Source organism: Oryza sativa, chromosome 6, assembly GCF_034140825.1.
Source record: "Oryza sativa Japonica Group chromosome 6, ASM3414082v1".
NCBI classification, from domain to species: domain Eukaryota; kingdom Viridiplantae; phylum Streptophyta; class Magnoliopsida; order Poales; family Poaceae; genus Oryza; species Oryza sativa.
In genome coordinates, this window is record NC_089040.1 from 9,347,157 (window position 1) to 9,364,908 (window position 17,752).

At 47.3% G+C, this 17,752-nt stretch overlaps 1 non-coding gene and 1 pseudogene across 1 annotated transcript; both read left to right on the forward strand.

Annotated features, from left to right (window-relative positions):
• Nucleotides 1–1,370: 1,370 nt before the first annotated feature.
• LOC112939480 (small nucleolar RNA R71) lies at nucleotides 1,371–1,477 on the forward strand. Its single transcript, XR_003243193.1, has one exon. It is a non-coding gene; the product is annotated as a small nucleolar RNA R71 (small nucleolar RNA).
• Nucleotides 1,478–9,746: 8,269 nt separating this feature from the next.
• Nucleotides 9,747–16,482, forward strand: LOC136356970 (uncharacterized; annotated as a pseudogene).
• The last annotated feature ends 1,270 nt before the right edge of the window (nucleotides 16,483–17,752 follow it).

The following is a 17,752-nucleotide window of genomic DNA, read 5'->3' on the forward strand; positions in this document are numbered from 1 at the left end:
TGGGATGAAGAAATCCCATATCTTGACTGGCACATCCTCCGCTATCCCTACCGGGTAACGGACTGACGAGTCAGCCAGTTGTAGGCGCATCGGTGTTGGTGCCAACACCGTGAAGTTGAGCTTGTCGAAAACGTCTTTTGGCATGACGCTGACGCTAGCTCCAAGGTCGCACAAGGCCTGGTCGAACTGTTGTGCCCCGATCGAGTAGGTGATCGTGGGACACCCCGAATCTTTCTTCTTTTCCGGGAGCTTGTGGAGTATAACGTTGCTGCATTGTTTCGTCAGCTTGACTACCTCCGTTGTTGGGAGCGGTCTCTTGTTGTTGAGTATGTCCTTGAGATAACGGGCGTATGTTGGCACTTGCATGGCGTCCAACAACGGCACGTTGATGTGGATTTTCTGGATTACTTCAATAAAACGAGCGAATTGCTCGTCCACTGACGGTCTCCTTCGTTGAGGGAATGGCAGCAACCGTGTGTCGCCGTACTCTTGCGGCACTGTCTTTTCTGGCTGAACTTCCTTGTCAGCCGAGTCACTAGACGGTGCTTCTTTTGACATCCCAGTAGTTCCTGCAGGGTTAGGATATGGCGGATCACGAGTGGACTTACCTCTCCTCGTCGTGATCGCCTTGACATTTTCAATGGAGGAGTCGGGTTGCCCCGGAATCCTCCCAATTTCATTTGCAGGGACTAAAGATGCCAACTCAGCTAACTGGGTTTCTATCATTTTATTAAAGCTCAGCTGATTTTGAAAAACGGAAGCAAAGCCATCTAATTTGACATTTTTGTTCTCTAGGACCTTGTCATTAGCCGCAAGCTTTTTGCTTAGCGCATCAGTGGTTTTAGCTTGCGCAAAAACGAGATCCTTCAAGGAGGGCTGGTTAGAGAAATTACCGTTATTGTTACCTCATTGATAATATGGGCGTGGTTGGTTCCACCCCTGACCACCTTGTGGACAGTACCCGTTGTTGTTGTTGCCCATGTACATCGCCTCCTCACGAGTTTCCGGGCAGTCATTCCTAGAATGACTCGTGTTGCCGCAGACTTCACACGTAACGTGTGAGTCCAAGGCCTTGACGGTGCCTTGTGGTCGTTTCTCGTGGTCGTCCAATCGCTTCATAAGTAGGTCCAGCTTGGCAGCAAGTAACTCCGTCTCCTTGACGGTGTGTATACCTCGCTGTCGGGTCTGGAGTCGTTCCTCGCTCCATCCCATATTGGAGACCATCTTCTCTGTTAGATCAACGACTCCTTGAACCGTTTTAAAGAAGAATGCTCCTCCAGCTGCCGCATCCAGGTGATCGCGGGACGTCGGGGTCGCGGGACGTCGGGGTGAGTCCATTATAAAAATTCTGCAGAATCAGCCAGTCGTCCATCCCATGATAAGGACAGGCGGCAACGTACTCCTGCAGTCGTTCCCATGCTTCTGGAATAGACTCATCCCTCGTCTGCTGGAAAATTGAAATTCGTCCATGAAGGGCATTGGTTTTGCCCATCGGGAAGAACTTCGAGAGGAATGCCATAGAACACTTATCCCAGGTGTTGACAGCAGCACGGTTGGCATAAAACCACTGCTTCGCTCTCCCGAGAAGGGAGAATGGAAACAGTCCAGCCTGACGGCGTCGAGACTGACGCCCTTGATGGTGTACATGCTACAGATCTCCAGGAACTGTTGCAGATGAGCATTGGCATCCTCATTAGGCTTGCCACAGAATGGGCTAGCCTGCGCCATCGTGATGAGTCTGGACTTCAAATTGAAATCCATGTCTCCCATGTTGATCTGTGGCCCAATGGCCACATTGTCAGCAGAGGGAGCAGCGAACTCGCGGAGAGTCTTGCTAGCCATAGTCTTGAAAATTGGTGGCGCTGGTACGGCTGGTTTCTCTGTCGGTAGAGTTTTCTGCGGAGCAGCGACTCGCGGTCTGACGCTCCGGAAGAAAGCTTCTGGATTTTCCTTGAAATTTTCCGGCAGGTTGAAACCAGTCATGCACTACCCTGTTCTCACAACAAAGGTGAAAACAACCAAGGTTAGCCTGCAAAGGAAAATGATTATACAGAGGCAAATATAAAATATTAGTTCAAGTAATCTCTATTATGAATTTTCCCCGGCAACGACGCCAGAAATGCTTATTTGGTATTTCTTAACGACATTACTAGAAATATAATTCCCAGCAATGGCGTAGAAATAATTCTGGTATATTATGGTTACAGAGTTCATCCGCAAGCGCACGGATATACCATTGTAGCATTTCACCCGAGAGTATTCGAAATGTATCGTATTTATTTTATCCCGTGGGAAGATCATGTAGAGAGGACTTAACTAATAATTTATATGTTGCTTGTAATAATCATATTCTAAGCAGGGGTTAAGATAATCCAAGGGTAGAGTGACACACAAGCATTAACTACTCATTCTCATAATATATTATCTAAGCTAAGTGGAAAGGAAAGAGGAAGATAATCTATTCCTATACTTCTAATATACATAGTATACATACATCTTAGTAAACTGATATACTAGCTAATACCCTCTTTCCGATGCCCTCCTGGTACTTCGAGAAGCCACCCCTGACTGCCGAGTTCCTTACGACAGCCCGTCATGACCATACAACCGGGGCTAAATACGGAGGAATACCCTCCCCAGGAAATTAACTTAGGATTATATATAGGCGCGGAGGAATACCCGTACCGATCTATCACCATCAGCGGCCCACCTCTCATCCGCAATATATAACCCCAAATAATAATATCCCGTAATCTAGACACCACATCTAAACTACCAGATACTTCTCTAATATCATCGTCATGACATAGAGTAATTGCATAAGCAAACATTATACCCGCACCAAAGCATCTCCCAGATAAGCTAGCCGTATATTCAGTATAACAAGAACATAATGTAAAGTAGGTACTCATATACTCGGAAAGTATTTCAATACCATAAATGTATTTAGAAGAGTATTCTAATAAAAGTACAAGGCTTACAAAAGAGAAGAGAAAAGCTGCTAGAGCCATACCCGAACTCTTCCGAAGACTTTCGGACTCCTGATTTCTACTCTATTCCTATTCCACCAGCTAGATACTACTAAACTAAGCTATTGCTTGAGGTGTGTGTTGAAGTGAAGAGAGTGAGCTCATTATATAGAGGTAGTTATGACGGTTGTGGAAGGGGAATTGTCCGAAGTGCCCTCCAACCGTCATTGGGATGCAATCCTGGACGTCCACACCAAAACCTAGATCCGACGGCGCCAGGATTGGTTCGGCTGAACCTGGGGCTGGCCCAATCCAGCCCAATTTCGGCTGGTGGCCTCCTCTATTGCTCCACTCTGCAGACTTGTGAATTTTGGCCCAATTCATCGTGTCAATTCTGAGTTCTTAGCCCATTCATACATAAGTCTGATTGTCGATATCGTCCGATTGATTTATCGTCTGTGTTGATGTCGATTCTCCTTCACTTTATTGTCATTCTATGCAAAAGGTTAGTATACCTAATACTAGTGGAATATTATTATTCTAACGTAATTATGCATTGCAAGCATCACTAGTTCTCCTCTATTTTGGCAATATTGACGGTCGAAACTGATCGATAACGACCGTCAACAACGTATCCTTTTGATTGTCTCAGCAGTTACAACTATGCATCATGTGTGATTTAAAAATATTTAAACATAACTAAGTATATTTTGCAAATATAGCATATGTTTAATATGATCCTTTTTATGTTTCACTCGATGGTATTTAGTGTTTCATGTAGTGGTTGTGATTGTTGCATTTAGTATTTTTTTTCGGTATGTTACATTTCTCTGAATTTGAAACACTTCATGAGGTGAGTTCAAATATGTTTTTATAAATGGTGAAACAATGGTTGATTTTCATACTCACATATATATAACCTCGTGGGTTCTTGTTATAAACATTTAATTACAATGAATGTAATGGTATAATTGAATCGTACATTGTATATGTCTTTTAAGATGAAAATATTATTTAAAATTTAATGGAAAAGTAGATACATGCAATATGATTGAAGGGAAGAGAAAAAGTAAAGTAACAGCTCAGGCAGACAAGCACCGCATACAGTAAACAAAGGGTAGTCAGCAACACATGCCTCATCACGCAGCAGGCTGCATGCATGCGCACAGTCGTGAGGCAGTTTCGTGTCGACGTCCGACCCATAGCATCCTCCAAAAACTTGCAATCCAACTCAAACCGTGGACGTAGTCGAACTAAAACTTGAGCTAAAACTGAAAAACGAACCTCTGTGGCTGTGTTCGAGCCGAGGATGAACCGCGAGCCGAGCATCGACGCCCATCGACCACGCACGGTGTGCCGCTACCCGGCTGCCGCGACGTGAGCATCTCCTCCTTCCTCCTTCCTTTCCGTGTTTTCCTCCCTCCTCTCTGTTCTTCTTTTGCTCTTGTCTTTGCCTCCGCGCGATGCCGCCGTCGTGCGCATCGTCGCATCCTCCTTGCGCGGCGCCCGCGCATCGCTCCTCCTCTATTGCCTCCTGGCAGTGCACGGCCTAGCCGCTGCGCCGCACCGCCTCCGTCCTCTTGCGCGCGCGATGTGTTCGGCCGTCGCCCGCGCCGCCGCGTTGCGCCATGCCCTCCCCGCTGTCGTCTTGGCCTCGCTCCAGGACGCCGCCGAGTGGCAGCGCCATGTGTGCGGCCCGCCATCGACACCCCCAACCTCGCCGCCCGGCTCCTCCTCCCCGTGCCTCTGCCCTTCCTCCACTTCCACTGCCACCGCCGTCTCCGCCCGACCCAAGCCGCCATGGCGTCGGGCCGAGCGCTGACGTGCGGTCACCTCCGCGGCCGCCGCCTTGTAGTCCCTCCTCTGCTTTCCCATCCACCGTCACCTCTGTTCCTCCCCTCTGTGTTGCCTCCCGGCCGCCGCGCCAAGCCGTCGCGCGCCGCCCGCACCGCGGCAGCCTTTCTTCACCGCCGCCAGTCTCCTCTCCATCCCCGCCGTCGTCCTCCTCTCCATCGCAGCATGCCGGCATCCTCCTCCACACCGTAGGCCTCCTCTTCCTCACGCCGCCGCGCCAAGCCGCGCGTCGCGCGCCGGCCGCCTCGCGCATGCCGCCCGCATCGAGCTCCCCACCGCGTCGGATCTCCAGCCTCCTCTCTCCTACCGCCGCCGAGCTCCTCTCCCCTTCCTCCGCCGCCAGCCTCCACGTCCATCGCCACCGGCCACCTCCTCTGCCCGTCGCCGTGCCCCGGCTCCCCTCTGCGCCCGGCTCCTCCTCTCTGCGCTGCCTGGCCGCCGCATCGAGCCGAGCCGCCTCTCCCCCGTGCGCACGGACGCGCTGTCGCGCCGCCGCGCCCGGCCGTCGCACGCCGACCGCCCGTCACCCTGGCCAACGCACGCGTGACAGAGAGAGCAGGAAGAGATGAGACCGAGAAAGAGAGAAGAAAAGAGGAAGCAAAATAAAAGGAAGTGGGACCCGTCTGTGCTCTCTCTCCCTCTAAAAGTCTACATCACCCAGCCTATACATCCTTGGCCGAGCCCGAGAGATTAAGGAATAAGTTCATCTCAAGTCACTTAATTTTACACCGAATCCGATTTTCGTCCTTTGAACCCCAAAACCAGATACAATCGGTCCCCAAACTGTTAAAACCGATGCAAATAAGATCCCTCGGTGGTTTTAAAGGTGGTTTTAGCTGACGTGGCGCCTACTGGCTGGTTTGATTAGGTATCCGTCCCACGTGACATTGAAAAAATAATAAAATAATAAAAATCGTGGGCCCACATGTCAGCTAAAAATAATAATTTAAAAATAGTGGGGCCCACATAGCAGCTAAAATAAATAAATATGGTGGGTGGGCCCCACATGTCATCTCCTCTACCTCCCCTTCCTTCTCCTAGAAGCCACCTGCAGCACCAAGCAAAAATGCCTCCCCGCTGCACGGGCGCCGCCTCCGCGCACAGCCGAATCGGCTGCAGCTGCTTCTGCCTCGCTCACGGCCGGCGCCCGGCAGAGCGTGGCCAAGCCGCTGGGTACCCGCACCGCCACGCCGACCTCCCCTTCTCACGGTCGCCTCTGCTTCCGCCTAGCGGGAGCGCCACCGAGGCCGCCGCCGCCGTCCCTCGAAGTTGTTGCCGTCACCGTCTTCATCGGCGCTGGGACGCCGCCACGCCACGTGAAGCGCCGCCTCTTGGACGCCGACCCCGCGGCCTCCTCACGCTCGCCGGCGCCGCCGCCGCATCGGCCGTCGTCGTCGCGCCATCCTTCCGGGGCCGGCTCGCCACCAGCGCCACCATCCCCCACCGGCGCCTCCGCCTTCATCGGCCATACCGCCGCCACGGCCACAGCCTCGCTGGATCGAGCGTCGGCCGCGTGGCCGCCTCCTCCGCGCCGTGGTTCGCCTGGCCCCGCGGCGACCTCCTCAACCTCGCCGCCTCCTCCATCTCCATGGAGATAGAAGGGACAGCCGGCCGTGGCGGCGCGGAGTTCGAGTTCGACAAGGGGAGGGTGACGCCATGGGAGGGCGAGAGGAGGCGGCGTCGTCGTAGTTGGCAGCATGGCCTGGGGCGAAGGCCGGCGGAGGCGGAGGACGGCGGCCGCACAAGAGGACATGTGGGGAGAGGGAGATGACTTGTGGGGCCGGATGAAGGTGGCGATGTCGGTGTCGGAGTGGCCGTCGAACACGGCGAAGAGGCCGACCTCGTTGCCGTCCTCTAGGCAGCGAAACTCGGCGGCGACCTCCTCCTCTCCCTCCTCCTCCGGCCACCTCCGCCGCCCGCGCCCTGCTGCCTCCGCCGCTCCGCCCGCCCCTCCGCTCCTCGTGGGCCCCTTCGCCGCGGCCTGCCGCAGCCGCCACTCCGCCGATGCTTCGGCTGCCGTCGTCGTCGTCAGCATGCTGCGGCGTGATGAGGAAGAAGAGGGAGAGCCGAGTGGGGAGAGGGAGATGACATGTGGGGCCCACGTGGGCCCCACCATATCTTTTTAGCTGACGTGTGGGCCCCACCGTTTTTAAATTTTTTTTGTGTGGCTGACATGTGGGCCCATGGTTTTTATTATTTTTTCGAGATATAATTGCCACGTCATCGCCACGTGGGACGGAGACCTGGTCAAACCAGTCACGTAGGCGCCACGTCAGCCAAAACCGCCTTCAAAACTGCTAAGGGACCTCGTTTGCACCGGTTTTGACAGTTTGAGGACCGGTTGTATCTGGTTTTGGGGTTAAGGACGATAATCAGATTCGATGTAAAATTAAGGGACCTCAGATGTACTTATTCCAGAGATTAATTCCTCTATAGAAGTCTGTATAATGTCCTTCATCTAACCTTCGGGCTGAGACCATCATCAGCCTCCTTGCTCACTAAAATCCATCTTGTGTCCCTCTACAACCCAAAACCCTCTCTGGAAGTCTGAATCATCTCCCCACCCGAGGAGTGCTACCTCCACGGTTTACAAATCCTTCCAAACTTTGGAAATCCATATCTTACGAACCATACCTCCGAATGACTCCATTCAACTTCCATAATCTCTCTAAAATCAAGATCTATTTACTGGCACCATTAGTTTGTACTGAATATTACTTTTATTTTATATTTAGGATTGTGTGTGGTTCTTCTGTGGTCGTTTGTCGGACGTTTTGGATATTGGTTATTCTTTGAACGTGGGCATTCCGGGTATCTAACTGAAACGGATTCCTCGAAGACATAGGTTTCTGAAAACAAGGCAAGTCACTACGCTCCCTTCCTCGAGCATATCGAACCTATATTTATAAATGTGTTGTCTTCAAATAAAATTGCATGCTATTTATAAAACTGTGTACCTACACTTGAATGAAACCCCTCCTTGATCTTGTTATCATTATGTTTATGCATTCATCCATTGTTGCATGAGTCTATTTATTTATACACAGTCAATTATTGGCATTGCTTAGCATTGCTATTTTAGACGATCGTACACTCCATACTTATGTTATATGGGTATGGATGTGTGATCACTCAAAAACCTTTTGTGAAAACCAAAACTTAATAAAACAAAATAATTTCGACTAGGGTGGCAAGAATAGAATATGGGTGGTTCTGGAAACTGTTAGTCGCCGACCCTGGTCAGTTAAGGACCGAGTCAGGAAGCTATACAAGAAACGAACCGAGTACGATTGCATTTCTCAAGTGGGTATAGACCCGATGAACTAGGAAATTCTCATGGGGCGGCACCCCAATCATGGTAGGTTCTGTACGAGTATGTTATTGTTGTTGTTGTTGTTGTTGCAGTGTTGATGTTTGGATAATGCCGACTAAAACCTAAAATACACCCTATAAGTGTATATATGTTAAATAACTCCTAATCCCGAGAGCGCCAGGACTCCCCTCACTTCCGACTCGAGGTAGGGTTGGTGTGCTTGGGTGTAATGGGGGCTCATAGTCCTTGGAGTGGGTGCCGCAATGCGAGAATGACTGAAAAACCGGGCCGTGACAAGTCTCATGTGTTGGGACTAGGCTCATGTGTTGGACAAGTCACGGATTGCAGGATTAAAAAGCGTACATCCACTGCAGTATGAGTAAACCGATCTATTCGAATAGCCATGCTCGCGGTTAATGAGCGTCGGAACTTGTACTACTCTTGACTAGACTCATAGATTTTAATATTGCTTAGACTACGAGATGTAAAGGCATGCGTAACCTTGCCGATGTGCAGGGAGGTTATTTTGGTAGTGGTATAAAATGGAATGTGAGGGTAAACCGAACCAAGCGAGACTTGGGAAGGTGGATGAACCCTCGATAAATGACAACTTCAATTTAACGTGGTTTTTCAGTTAAAAATGCTAAGTCATAGGTTTGTGATATGAATTGTGAAAACTAGCTTTATGCAAATAAACCAAGCCATCCTTGAACCCCTGTGTGCACTAAATGCATTTTGTAGTGGTGACTTACTGAGTACGTTTGTACTCACCCTTACTTAATTTAATTTTTTAAGAAAGGAGTTGGAGTCGACTGTATGCGTGCTATGTTGTTGAGAATGTGTCGAAGACAGTGGAATTGGGACCTTGGTTCACCATTCGTTGCTTGTGGAGTATGATGGACCGCCACTGCTTCGCCTCCGCTGTCTCTTCTACTTCATTTGGTATTTTGTAATGTACATGACCATGTTTGGTCTATTTGGGTCCCATTTAGGCTACCCTTGTATTATTAATATAGTACTAACGATGCCAGCTTGTGATATTCGACTGTGTCATGTGTGTACCACCTACTGATCTAGGGAGTGATATTGTAAAATACATGGGGTTTCTGGTGTACAAAACCGGGGGCCCACACTTGCTTGTTACAAAATGAGCACAATAGCAGCCAGCATTATCAAGACCCTGGTTGCAATTATTTATTTGTGATACCATCACTCGTATCGGTTTGAGTCCAAAATCACCAGATCGATATTTTATAGGCAAATTTTGCTACAGGACATCGCAATTGTGTGTATTTAGCTCAGGGACACCGCGAAAGTGAACATTTGGGGGAAGACATCCCATAATCATGGATATTTGCCCACGGACACCGCGCCGTCTCCTCTCAACTTGACGTGCTGACGTGGCAGACGGGAGGCTGTTTTCTGGCCCGGTCGGACGCAAATACCCCTCGGCCTTATCTCCTCATATCCACTCGGTTTGGCTCCATTCGCAAGCAGTACCGGCGATAGAACCCTAGCTCCATCGAAACAGCACTCACTCATTCCGCCACCCTCGATACTGGCTGTGCCCAGGCATTCTCGCCGGTGGGATGCAAGTTTGACGAGCGGAGATGGCTTCACTGTCGCAGGAGGTGGTGGAATCTGCACTAGCTTCAGCGCCGCCGACGCCAAAATGGTTACCGAAAGGGTAAGAATTTTTCCGCCACTCTTTGATTTGTTTTTCCCCTTTTGATTGGTTTGGGATGCATGGTTTGGTGGATCTAATTTTGGATCCCATTTTTCTCCTCATTTGCCATCGCATTGTAGGATGGATCCGAACTCTGCATGCAAAGTTGTGGTTAGGGTTGTTGCTTATGTTGAGTATATGGATAACGGTAGCCAAGATTACCATGTTTCAACTTCGCATAAGTGGGTTGTAGATAAAGACACCGTATGCTTGATAGATTTGATGAAGGACTTGGATGATGAAATCATCCGTGGTAGTGCGCAGGAGCTTACTGTGACTTTCTGGGACAAGAGAGTGGGTAGGGATGTAGAAATTTATTCTGATGCTATGTTATTAGAGGCATTTAACCAATACTGGGATGGTAGGAAGCTTTCATTGCAAGTGACAGTGAGTGAGCCTCCTTGTACCCAAATTGTGTCTTGTGTGGATGAAGTTGACACGGTGGTTTCACTGAGTATGGTTTTACCCACACAAGCAAGTCAGGCTGAGAATGTTCCTACCTGAGATGCTACCTAAAAAAAGGTTCCAACCAAAAAAAGTAGCAAGTCCAGGGACAAAGCTACTGATCAATTAGTGCCAAATCCAGATCCATGGGGTGAGTTTGATGAGGTTGAGTATATAGGAGTTAGTGATGAGAGGGAGAATTACAATGAGCTGGTGTCAGATGATGAGGCTAATGATCCAGATTACACTCCTGAGGATGATGATGCTGATGAAGAGAATGATGATCCTAAGGTGTATGAGACAATATGTTGTCCTGAAAGAGGTTGAACTTGCAGTTCCCTACTCTGAGGCCACAAGATACAGAACTTATTGCAAGGCAAAGAAGTGCAAATGGAGGATCCATGCTTCTAGGTTGCCAGATGGTAGAACTTGGCAGGTATGTAGCTAATTTGTTATTGTACTTCTTTGTATTTTCTGTTTTGAAACTGAATAATGGTTTGGATGTTTATTGTCCATTTTTTGTTGTAGATAAAGAAGATGCCATATGAGCATAGTTGTGCTAGCACAGGCAAATTGGAGAATAATTGCATGGCCAGCAATTCTTGGGTTAAGGACAGGGTTATCAACAAGCTGGGAGAAGATCCAACCATAGGGGCTGCTGCTTCTGAAGAAGACTTTAGAGAAGTATTTAATCAAGCTGTCATACTATGTAGTATGGGATGGTAGGCATATGGCTTTAGATGTGATACTTGGTGGCTGGGAGCAAAGCTTTGAGGCAGTGTACAATTTTAAAGCAGAGATTGAGAAGAGATCTCCTGGTAGTATAGTGGAGATAGAGTATGATGTGATTAATGAGAAGCATAGGTTCAGTAGGATGTTTGTTGCTTTGAAGCCTTGTATAGATGGATTTTTGTATGGGTGCAGGCTATATTTAGGCATTGATTCAACAGTGTTGACAGGCAAGTGGAGAGGACATTTGGCTTCAACTATTGGTATAGATGGCCACAATTGGATGTTCCCTGTGGCATATGCTGTGTTTGGATCTGAAACAAAGGAAAACTGGGAATGGTTCATGGTTTGTCTGAATAAGGCAATTGGATCTCCAGAAGGCCTAGTACTGTCTACTGATGCAGGCAAGGGTATAGATGCTGCAGTGACAAGGGTGCTCAATAATGGAGTTGAGCATAGAGAGTGCATGAGGCATTTGTACAAGAATTTTCAGAAAAGGTTCCATAGAGATGTATTTGAAAGAAACCTATGGCCTGCTAGTAGAGCATATAGGAAAGATGTTTTTGACAGGTATTTTAATATCATGAAGGAGGCTTCCCCAAGATCAATGCAATGGATTGAAGAGAATCACCAGCATTTGTGGGCAAGGTCTAGCTTCTCCACCTCATCTAAGTGTGACTATGTGACAAACAACATTGCAGAGACATTTAGCAGCTGGATTAGGCTAGAGAAGTCACTACCTGTGGTTGAGCTACTAGACAAGATTAGGCAGATGATCATGGAGAGGATGTGTACAAGGCACAAACTATCTCTCAAGCTTCAAGGCGGGAAATGTAATGAAGCAACTCCATGACAAAAATAGAAATCTCAATTACAATCACCACAAGAGTCTGCCATTTGTAGGTGAAGTCAGTGGTGCAAACAGGGATTTGACAACATGGAGACACACAGCGGACTTGACCAAACAAGAGTGTAGCTGCAAGCAATGGCAGCTAACAAGCCTCCCATGTAGGCATGCCATTTCTTTTATTGGATCCCTAAGAGAAGTGGAGCTGGAAGACTATGTCAGCCCCTACTATTCAGTGGCCATGTTTAGGGCTGCCTATGCCACAATTGTGCCTCCAATGCCAGACAAGAGCCTATGGGAGAAAGTAGACGCTGGATTCAAGATATGGCCACCAATACTGAAGAGATCAGCTGGAAGACCTAGAACAAGGAGGTTCATTGGAGTTGAAGAAGGTGGTTCAAGAAAGAAGAGAAGGAAATGCGAGAGGTGGAATGGCTTTGGCCACCTATCCAAGACTTGCAATAAACATGTGTATGATCCAGATGCCCCTCCCCCTGCCCCACCCAAGCCTAAAAGAATTAGAAAGAAGAAAACCAAGCCTGAACATGTGCCTACTGGTGGTAACAGCACTATGTAAGTATTTTTCCTGTTTTCATCAAGTTTTCAGTTGCCATTAGCATTTTCTGATTTGTTCAATATCTCTTTCATAGGCCTCCTACTGCTGCTGCTAATGATCAAGCCCCTACTGCTGTGATAGATCAAGCCCCTGCTGCTGCTGGTGATGAAGCCCCTGCTGCAGCTGGTGATCAAGCCCCTGCACAAGTTGCAATGCAGGTGGATGGCAGCCCTGGACCAGTTACAAGGAGCAGGAGTGTTGCATCCCTAGCACATGCAAGTCCATTGAAAGCGAACAAAAGGAAGGCTATAGTCACCAGGATTGCAAGGAAGCTGTAATCCAATTCTATTAGAGTAGGTTATTTTGTTGAAATTTCAGCTGAAGTAGGCATATCTCAGTACCAAGACTTGTCTTTTGTGTACATGTTGCAATCCAGTGGTGTTGCATCTCCAGCTGAAGTAGACAGATAACTGATGTATATTTTGCAAGCCATGACTTTAGGTATCTATTCCTCTGTTGCAAGACAAGACTTCCTCTATGTATGAAAGTCCTACTGCTGAAATGGTTCTGAAATGCAATGCAAGTCCTATCTATGCCATTCCTCTATTGCTACTTCATGCCATATGATTCTGAAATGTTAACACAAATATTTCCTGCAATGCAATTCATCTCAATTTTGGGCAAACACACATATTTCCAGCATTACAATTCATCTCAATTTTGGGCAAACACAAATATTTCCTTGCAAATATTTAAGTGCACAAATTTTGATTCATCACAATTCATCTCATTACTGCATCACATTGTTCTACTTCATTACATTCATGCCAACATACATAACAAAAGCAGTCACAACTACAATCCCAAACATACAAATTCTACTCATTGCCTCCTTAATCTCACATCTTAACATCTCAATTCCATCATGTACTCCTTTCAATGAAGCATTCACTAATTCTGGGGCATCACCTTCTGTCCTCTGCGCACTGCATTCTGTCCATCCATGAAGGAAACCTTCCTTCACCAACCAAACAGCATAATCCCCTTGCCACATGAAAAACTTGCATTGCGCACTTGTCTGAAATTACAACAATAACACACAGCTTATCAAATCAAACTCGAATTCAACTCAAACCCTAGAAAAATTGGGGATTGCAAAGAACAACTAACATACTGCCCTGTAAGGCATCGATAGAACTTGCGGTTGAAGTTCTCTTCCTTCTTGCATGTCCGCTCCACTACCGTCAAATCGCCCTTGCAGAAAGGACATTTCACAAGAGGCAACTCACTAACCTGTGAATCACGGCGAACCCAAGAGGAAGAAGCACGTGAGAATGAAGAAGCGGAAGATATCATCGCCGCCAACGAGCTCCCTCCTCACCACGTCTGCACGGTGAATCACGGCATAGGAACCACGCCGACTTCAGCTCCTCGCCGACAACGACGATCCCCGCCGCCCTCCAGCTACAATGCCAGATTCGCCGGTACTGCTTGCCAAACCGAGTGGATATGAGGAGATAAGGCTGAGGGGTATTTGTGTCCGACCGGGCCAAAAAACAGCCTCCCATCTGCCACGTCAGCACGTCAAGTGGAGAGGAGACGACGCGGTGTCCATGGGTAAATATCCACGATTATGGAATGTCTTCCTCCAAATGTTCACTTTCACAGTGTCCCTGAGCTAAATACACACAATTGCGATGTTCTGTAGCAAAATTTGCCTATTTTGTAGGACAAGGCTTAAAAGTCCCAATTATTTGTCCATTGGGCCAAAGGACAGCTTACACAAGCAATATGCCGACCAAATTATGCTGTTTAACTGGCCTGCGTAGGCTGCAGCTAGCCCTGTGGGTTTCGGGCCCTTGTGCGGCACAGGCATTGGTGAAGGACAAGGACAAAGAGGAGAACCCGAGACACTGCTTGTAACATCTACTCCCTCCGTTCCAAAATATAAGCATTTTTAGACTCTGACACAGTCATCGAGATGCTACCTTGACCAATGATATCTATAAAAGTAAAATGTTTTAAATAAAAGGAGTTACATATTGTGATAGTTTGTTCAAGGATAAATCTAGTAATATCAATTTTACATGATTGTTTTTTTTATTTTTTTGCTATTAATAGTCAAAGTTATAAATATTTCACTTGATACTATGTTAAAAATGCTTATATTTTGAGACGGATGGAGTAGGCGAAATTTGCTATAAAACATCCAAATTTTGTGTAATTGGCTGGGGGACACCATAAGATTGTGTCATTGCCCCGAGACACTATAAAAAGAGTGTAATTGGCTATAGGACATTAGAGATATTATTTTATAATTTTCAAGAAAAAAGTTAAGAGAGAATTTTTTTTAAAAAAAAAGTTTGCCCCTGCCTCGTCCTGAGCTTCAGTTGGTTTGCTAAAGGGACTTTTTGCTTCTGCTCGAAGAAGCAAAGCGCTGGTTTAGTGACTCGCATGTATTCAATCGACAAAAGATGAACAAATACAAAACAATACAATGTAACAAGAACATGTAGACATACGTGATGTACTGATCATGTACCAGGTTGACCGTGCTGTGCGGATCGATGAACAAATACAAATCAATACAGGAGCTTTCTTGCGGATGCTGCCGCAGTCGTTGTCGTCCTGCTCGCCCGACCGCCCGCCGATGACACCCTCTCACCGTCGATCGATCTCCTCCACGCACTCTTTCTTCACCGCCACGTCGACGGACAGCAATGATATGCTATGCTGTTAGGGTCTTAACCTTGATGGGCTCTTGGGCTGATGTTGCACTAATATTCAATTGTGGCCCATGGAAGCTTGGACAGGGAGGATACAAATACAGAGCAGCAACAACCATGGCGAGGCATCGAAACAGATCAGGCATTGGCGGCTTCGGCCACGGCGGCGGCGGCGTCCTGGTTCCGGGCTGGAATCTTGGCGATCTCTTCCCATCCTCTTCTACCTCCAGCTTCTCTCTCTCCTTTCCAGAAACTTCTAGACACTTGTATCAGCTAGCTAGTTTGCTTCTCTCTTTTCCCCCAAAATACTTGTGAGAGTTGTATTCAAGCTTGTTGTTACTAATTGGGAGAAGAGGGTTCCTAACAATCTGGTATCAGAGCTCACCAATCCCCACCAAGCTCACCAAGCAAGCTGCCATGGAAAGTGAGGACAAGTTTGACATGCTTTTGAGGATGCTCGAGGAGTTCGAGCGAAGGCGGGAGGAGGCAGATCAGAGAAGGAGAGCTGATTTCCAGTCTCTCAAGGCGGCGGTAGAATCGTGGATGCTTGAAATCCAGAAGACTGCTGAAGATTTGCAAATTTCGGTTGGGGACATGCAATCCAAGGTGACGCCCACCACATGTTTGACGAAATGCACTAGCACCGACGTCGAGCCTGATCCCCCTGTGGTTGTGGTGGTTACACGCGCCACACCTGACACGACCTCTATGGAGCTGGTAGCTGTTGAAGATGCCATCGGCGCAACCTACACCAACAATCACAACCATCCCAAGGTGATGCCCGCCAAGTGTTCGATGAATTGTTCCACCCCTAACCTCACCGTGGCTGCGATGGTTTCGTGCACGTCCACTTCTCTGGCCTCCATTTGTCAGGACATCACATGCACCACCGACATCGACGCCCTTGTTTGTCCCAAGGAGACACACATCAAGTGTTTGACATTGAGCCTCGACGTCAAGGGTGGCATCCATGACCAAGCTGAGGTCATGTTCCAGGCCATGACGGCTGCGTCCAAGGTAGTTCCAGCATATGTCCAGTCTATGGACAACTTCTCATCAAGGATGAATGCCAACCGCAAGCTGGCCACATTGACACCCGCAAGATGTTCAGTGAAATGGCATGGTCCGCACAAGCACTTTGATGTCAATCCATGGCCACCTCCAAACTTTAACGCATCAGATTCGAGCAGGTGGTTTGGAATCCTGATTGACAAGCATTTTCCACTAGGGGAACCACTGAAACACTTACATATCATGTTGGTGCCATTAGTGTGGGATCCTGGTGATAGCAAAGTTCACCTACACAAGATTTTGTTGAATGATTGGCTTCAATGCCAATACTTTCACCTGGGAGATAATTGCTGGAACATTGAGCTTGTTATCAGTGTCGGAGTTCCTGAAGAGTTGTGTGTGTGGGTCAGCTATATAGCAGTTGCTAAGAAGGAAGCATGTGTGGATCAGAACAAGGGGGTATCATATAGTGAAGAAATGAGATTCTGGTGTGAATTGTATTCACATTGCTATATATCTGCTCGACTAATTGGGAAGGGGAACTACATCCTGGAGCCATCTAAAGATCAACCAACTTGTTTGGGTCCACAGAATTTTGAGAAAGGTTCATTCCTATTCACTACTATTGATGATGTTGATAGGTATAATCTTGACATTGGTACTGTAGTAAGATTATTTGCTGGGAATTTGAAGGAGTTAGTGAAACATGGAAGGGGGTTTGACATTGGAATTTCTGTCATGCAAGAGCAAATTGATGGACAAGGAATTCATATGGTTTGGTTTCCAGGAGTAAAATGCTCATTTAAATTGAGGTTGAACACTTGTTGGGTCATTTGTCATTTGGAGCCTGTCTCTATGATCTTTGTCCTTGCTCCACTAAAATGTGGTTCTTTTCTTGAGGCATGGAGTCCAGAAAATGCACCCTTACTTGATGAGAGCTGGGTTGAACTGAAGCAATTGCAGTCATGTGTTCAGATTGAACAGCACAAGTATGCTGGACTAGCATCTGAGCCTACAACCTTTGGTTTCCACATTAAAATCTCAAGGGAATTAGCATGTGTGCATGCTGATTTATTTCAGACTGCTCTAGTTATCCAGCCACAAAGGAATTCCTGCACTAATATAAAGATTCATGATGTTTTAGTTGAGCTCTCCTTCATTAAACAAGAGCATTCCAAGTTATTAAAATTGTTCCAATATCTGCACATACTAGCTCTGTTGGGTTGGACATTGATTGCTAAAATGGAGGTGCATCTGGACTTTAATGGGGCTCCACCTTGTTTACTTATTGCTGCCGCTAGAATATCTGCACAAGGACATACAAGCACACTAGGGCTCTTGAAAGGTGAATCAATTTCAATGCTACAGATACAGTGGGATCTAGAATTCAGTGCTATTATGTGCTTCAGCTACATATTATTGGTCTATTATACTGAAGAATGGTCTTGGCCGATGGAAAATGAAAGGAATAAAGAAAAGTGCAATCAAGAATTTCATTTCAGCATAGAAGAACACTTTTACTCGAGCCATCAAATCATTATTGCAAGGCTTGTGGGACACCATGAGTACTATGGAGA